Source organism: Rhyacophila brunnea, unplaced genomic scaffold (assembly GCF_057557595.1).
Source record: "Rhyacophila brunnea isolate RB1 unplaced genomic scaffold, BYU_Rbru_1.0 scaffold_6, whole genome shotgun sequence".
NCBI lineage: Eukaryota > Metazoa > Arthropoda > Insecta > Trichoptera > Rhyacophilidae > Rhyacophila > Rhyacophila brunnea.
The window spans coordinates 16868260-16874259 of NW_028233276.1; the positions used below are offsets into that span (position 1 = coordinate 16868260).

At 34.4% G+C, this 6000-nt stretch overlaps 1 long non-coding RNA gene across 3 annotated transcripts in view; it reads right to left on the reverse strand.

Annotated features, from left to right (window-relative positions):
- Nucleotides 1-5766, reverse strand: part of LOC147065305 (uncharacterized) — a 156179-nt gene extending 150413 nt beyond the window's left edge. The window contains exon 1 of one of the 3 annotated variants that reach the window (XR_015071742.1): nucleotides 5245-5766. This is a non-coding gene — a long non-coding RNA (uncharacterized LOC147065305). The remainder of the gene's footprint in view (nucleotides 1-5244) is intronic. The other 2 variants (XR_015071743.1, XR_015071741.1) reach the window with 2 other exon arrangements.
- Nucleotides 5767-6000: the final 234 nt, after the last annotated feature.

The window sequence follows — 6000 nt, forward strand, 5'->3', positions numbered from 1 at the left end:
GTTCCCGTACTATAGTTTTTTCTGAAATAAGTACTATAATTTTTAACCTTTTGTACTATAATCTACATAGAAAAAGATGGTAACACTGACGCACACATCGTTATGCCAAGAAATTCGTATTACAACGGCAACTTTTTAAGCATTTCATTGAAACTTAGTTCGAGAAATATTTCATTTCGGAATTCAAGCATCGCACTGTCCTTAGCAATCAGTGGATGGTGTCGCCAAGGATCCTGGCCTGGGAGCGCCAAGAATGTGGGGGCCAAAATTGTAATATACCTATACCAAAAAGGTTCTTATTAAAGACCCCTTTGTCATGTTTATTGGATTTTTTGGCGTGCCACTGGGGCGCGATATCGCGGACCACGTGTATTGCAGCGCGCCTTTTCTCCGCATACCCACTCTGCACAAAATATAACCAGTTTTCGAAAGTATAAAAAAACTGCAGATAAGACAGTATAATAAAGAAATAAAGAGAAAAAGTGCACAGGAGATGGGTAGACTGTAGTCTGCCATGTTACGAGATCGCCCGCCATATGCACCAACTCGGTTCGATCACGACATTTCGATATCAAATGAATTTATTAGACAATAAACTAAAGTGATCACCCGACGACGTAGACAGAAAGTAGTGACATGGCTCTATCCTGGGGGGCCGGCGTGGCGGGTCGACCAGTTACGTGAGATAAACACACACCACAAATTTGCTCTAGTAGTAAAAAAAGAATTTTATTTTATAATTATTATTGTTGTGTGTTTCCTAACTACTAAAAATGACTATGTATCCAATATGGCGAATGGTAGCATGTTACTTGGCTATCACAAATGAGGGTCGCGATCAATGCTTCATAATTATTATTATGATGCCGAGAGCCGACAATTCTAGTGGATTTATTTAAAAATACGGAGTTCCGTGGAATACCATTTGGGGAACACTACTGTAGAACATAATACAGTGGCCTTAATCTTAGCGATATGTTGGGGGCTCTCCAAACATCGTGGCTTGGAGGGCCCGCTTTAGGATGTGAGGGCCATGAGTCAGATGGGTACCTACTTATACTTGAGTCCTACAGAATGAAGAAATAGACTGATTCGATTTTAATCGTTTCAAATCAATGGGATTTACCTACAACGGCTATAACCTACAACCAGCCGTCCCATTTCTATAAATATCTAAATAATATGTAGACGCGTATGTCCGTATCACACCGCACCTCACCTCACTAATCCATCGCTGCTATCTGACTACTCTACTTGTGGTGGATTGTTAAGAGCACGTTATTTTCAAGAAGTTTTATTTTTATTTTCCGAATTTTTTATGATATCAAGATGAAACTTTACCAAAATACGACCTACCACCAATGTAGGTATGTAGTTTAGTTACTTTACTTAACTTACTAGATTAATACTAGGTAGCTATGCCTATACGTACTGGATAACAATTTGGAAAACTCGTGGTAGGTATTTGGTCAGGAAGGTCGGAGCCGACGATTAAGAGCTCCATGTGATACAGGATCTGTGTTACGTTGAATGCCGAGAGGGGTGTGGCCACGCTGAGGATAGGACTTTCCGACGGCAAAATCATCCGAGTCTTGATACTCTGTGGCGAATAATTTAATTTTACAATATTATTTTTAATGTAGTTAGTATTACCTACCTACCGACTTTTGTTTGATAAGTAGATATCTACTAATTCATTAATTACAATCATTGCTTTGTAATGGAGACAGTAGGTAAGCATCTCAAGAATAAAAGGGCACATACATACCTAAACGATATGTTAGATAAAAAATATTGTTGGTATTACATATTTCGTAAACAGTACGTACCTAATTATTTCCGTCATTTTCCCGTCCAAAATTAAACTCCAGTATTTTTTTTTAGGTTTTCTTTCCAAAACTTTTATTTCGTAAGTTTTTTCGATCACAACCTTTATCAACTATACCTACCTAATTATATTGGTAGATAGGATTCATAACTAAAAACTATGTAGGTAGTATATAGGTACATATATACATAAAATAACCAGGTAGGGACCTACTTATAATTTATAATGAATTTTATAAGACAGGTGTTAGTATGAAAACTTTTCTATAACAAATCCAATGAAGTAGAATAATTGGGTAGGTACCTACTTATTACCTATACATTTTACAGCAATTAATGGTAGGTATTTTACTTAGCAGTGGCGAAGGGTGGAGGCTGTTAAGATTCGACATCAATAGTGCACACTTAGACCATATCAGTCGAACGTACCTATTTATTTTCATTGAACTAAGAATACGATTTGCAGATGGTACTGATCCCTGCTAAAATAAACCATGCTAATTTATGTATGCTATGGGCTATCCGACAAGAGTAGTGCACACTTTTACAGTCATACTTATTTGTTTTCGTTGAATTAAGAATAGGTACATATTACAGGTAATGTTGGTTGGTTTCTTAAAATTCGATAAAAATATTATTCTATCTGTGAAATATCTAAAATTATGTATGATTTAATTGCATAATTTTAGAAATTTTATAGTAATATTTTGATATAGGTACCTATTAAGTACCTACCTATCTTCTATGGCTTGATTATGCAGGGTTTAATTGAATTTAAAAAACTAACAAACACTATACCTATACAGTTTACTTTACAGTATTGTAGCCTTAGTTCAATGAAAACAAATAGGTTCGAGTGACAAAGTTTAGTGTGCACTATTTATTTCGGATCTTAACAGTCTATCTCCACCCTTAATCACTGGTACCTAGTACCTACACACCACTGGTAGGCAAATCTATACGAAACAAAAATATTTTATATTTTTTCCCCAGATATTCATACCTATCTTAATGTAAATTAGTAGGCAGGTACATATTAGGTATACCCAATGGTTATTTAAATAAATAAAGTAGGTATGCTTAGATGCAGGATATGTATTTGATGTTTAGGATATTTGTTAGTTATGTACATATGTTGCTCTGATAAAAGTTGATTGATAGATTTTTTTAAACCCACAATAGGTACCTACCTACCTATCTAGATAATACAAATAAATATGTGGTAAATATTTTCTCAATTTATGTTAAGTGAAAGATTGATAATATATTTCATTATAACAGTTTGAACGATTTGAATACATATTTCTTTTCATATTAGGTACCTAAACTTAAAATTGTAAACCAAGGAAAGAGTTCTAAATGTAAAATTTTATAAAACTAACTATTAAATAGTATTTCAATAATAATATGTATTTAAATTGAACAAACAAAAGAGCTCACACAACTGTATGACCTATAAGTAGGAAGAGGTTGGTAGGTATATCTCGAAACTAACATATTATACTCATCAAAATAACACTCATCAAAAATTGGCCACGGATTGTCTGCCATGATTGGGAGCTACTATAATATCTCCAATACTAAATGTTTTCCAACTAGTTTTGAAGAGAAAATAATGTAATTTATGTATATCTGACAAGCTAAGGTTATATAGTATATAGTATGCTGTCATTTTCAGCAGATTTAAGCAAACTGTGGTGATTCTTCCTCGATTTCAATTGGATCCATTTGGAGACAAGCAAGACCTGCGTTGTGGACCGCTGGCAATTTGAAGAATATTGATATATCGAAAGGAATCCTCAAGGAATGATGCGACAAATTTATCGATTGCTTACTTTAAATGCTATTTAGTTACTAATAAAAATTAATACTTAATACTTCTTCCACAATAAATTTTATATCCACGACATCTATAATTAATAAAAACAAAATATCTATGGACTTTAAAGTATATTTAGAGGGTGAACAAATTACCTGTCTACCTCATTTTACATTTCAGCTGATAGTAAACCTGTCGATTAACTTTTTCCAATTCACTTTAGGTATATTGAAGAATTTTGAAGACTAATTCAAAAATGTCTCTTCATGGGACCCCCTCCCCATGTTTATTTTTTTAAATTATTTTTAGGTCTTAAAGTTATATATTTAGGTAGGTACCAATTTTATTTATACATAATAACTATAAAAATAGATAAGTAGTAACAGGAGGCACCACACATATAGAGGTATTGAGTCGCATAATATTAACATAATATCATTTTAAAATAATCTGCGACGTCCTATGGCTGAAATATGGAAATATTGAATTTTTGTAAAAGCAATAAAAAAAATATTAACAGAAGCGGCCGTGCGATTTAATTCGCACGCGCGGAAATTAGGCCTACAATTTGGCGAAAGCCGTCGCGATTTCGATTCCCGCTCAATAAAACAAAAAAATAATTCAAAGTCTATCCGTTCCTTATTTGAACACTCGTCACACGCACATCATCCACTGGAAATATTTTTGTCTATTATCATTTTTACACAAGAAAAAAATACTACCACCTGTCAAAAGAGTTATACATAGGTAAACATTTTCCTAGTCGGAAAATGTCTTTAACGATATTGTTTGGTAAGCCAAATATGTATTTAATTGTGTTTTATTTTAATAAAATATATTATTTTCAAATAAATCAGACCCATGAATGATTAATTAACTATAATAGTTGCCGTACATAAGAAGTTAGAAATATGTAAGGAGCCAGTGCTGTCAAAATAAAGAATGACACCTCACAAATCTATCAAATCTACCTTACCGATTGAATTTATTGTTTTATTTTAAATAAATTAAATATTGTAATTTTAATGACAAAAAATATACCTAGACAAATGGAGTTTACGTCGTTAAATTAGACATTACTACAATGATTCGTGAAACACTGGAATATGATGTAGGCATTAATTAAATGTTAGGTATCGTTCAAGCATAGGTACATATTTAAAAAAATGTCTTATAACACATAAATTAATTTAAAAAAAAAACTAGTAGGTAGGTACCTATACCTAGGTTAATATTATTATTTTGATCGACTACTATGTAATACGTAAGGATGGATAATAATGGTGTTTTCATGACCTATGTGTATAAAATACAACCTGTATTTTGTAGCAATCCAATTGGAAAATTAGTAAAGGGATATCTAAAGACTGCAAAATAAAATTTATTCCTAGTCCTCTTTAGTATACCTACCTAGGTACCAACTTATATTTTTAAAGACATAGGATTTTTGTATTATTACGCGGGTCAGGATAATAATTCCCTAAGGATGTAATTAAGGATGACAGTTGTCGGGCTGTCGGGAGTAGCCTACTGTATTATTTTCAGGAAATTGAGATGAGACATTGTTTTGCATGAAAGTATTACTGACAGAAACTCACCTCGAATCTCCGTCCTGCTGTCATTCGAACGTCGGTTTGCACAGGATTAATTGAATTTTTTAAGGATCACAATGACGTTCGAAAGTTCGTTGGGAATATTAGGGACTTTTTTATAGGTTATAATGACGGACGACGTCGAATCTCTCTTTATCATGTCATACGCGTGTGTTTGTGTGTCTGTGTAGCCGGCGGCAATTCAGAACAATTATTATTCGCGAATCTGCGATAGCCACAAGGACGAATGGCAACGTGTGCGTGCTCATGTGTGTGTGTGTAGAAATGTAAAATTGTGTAAAATGTACGCGGTCGCGCGGAGCGAAGCAAAACACCCGCCTTTACCATAGCTTTCTCTGCGTGCGAGATGACATTCGCGAACGAAAATTGGCACGGAGTTATAAATAATGACCCAAATCGACGCGGTCGAGCGGGATGGAAATCCGCATTGGAGAAAGCGAAAATTCTGTCTCGCAAACGGCGGCGAGTTGAAAAAAATTATCTGGGATGAAATCGACTATCAGAAAAAGGTAAATTCGCGAATCCTGTAAGCGACGTACGGCCCCCGATGTGAAAGCCGCAGGATGAGGCGGAAGGAAGGAACACCTCGCACGCTATTGTCTTTGATAGACCCGTACATTTTTGCCTGTTGCGATTTGTATCGCTGGCCGCGTTGCATTGCCATCTCGCGAATAAAACTACAAGCAAAATTCGCACGTTGTGATCGATTATTACAAACAAGACTGAAAGAAAATTATGAAA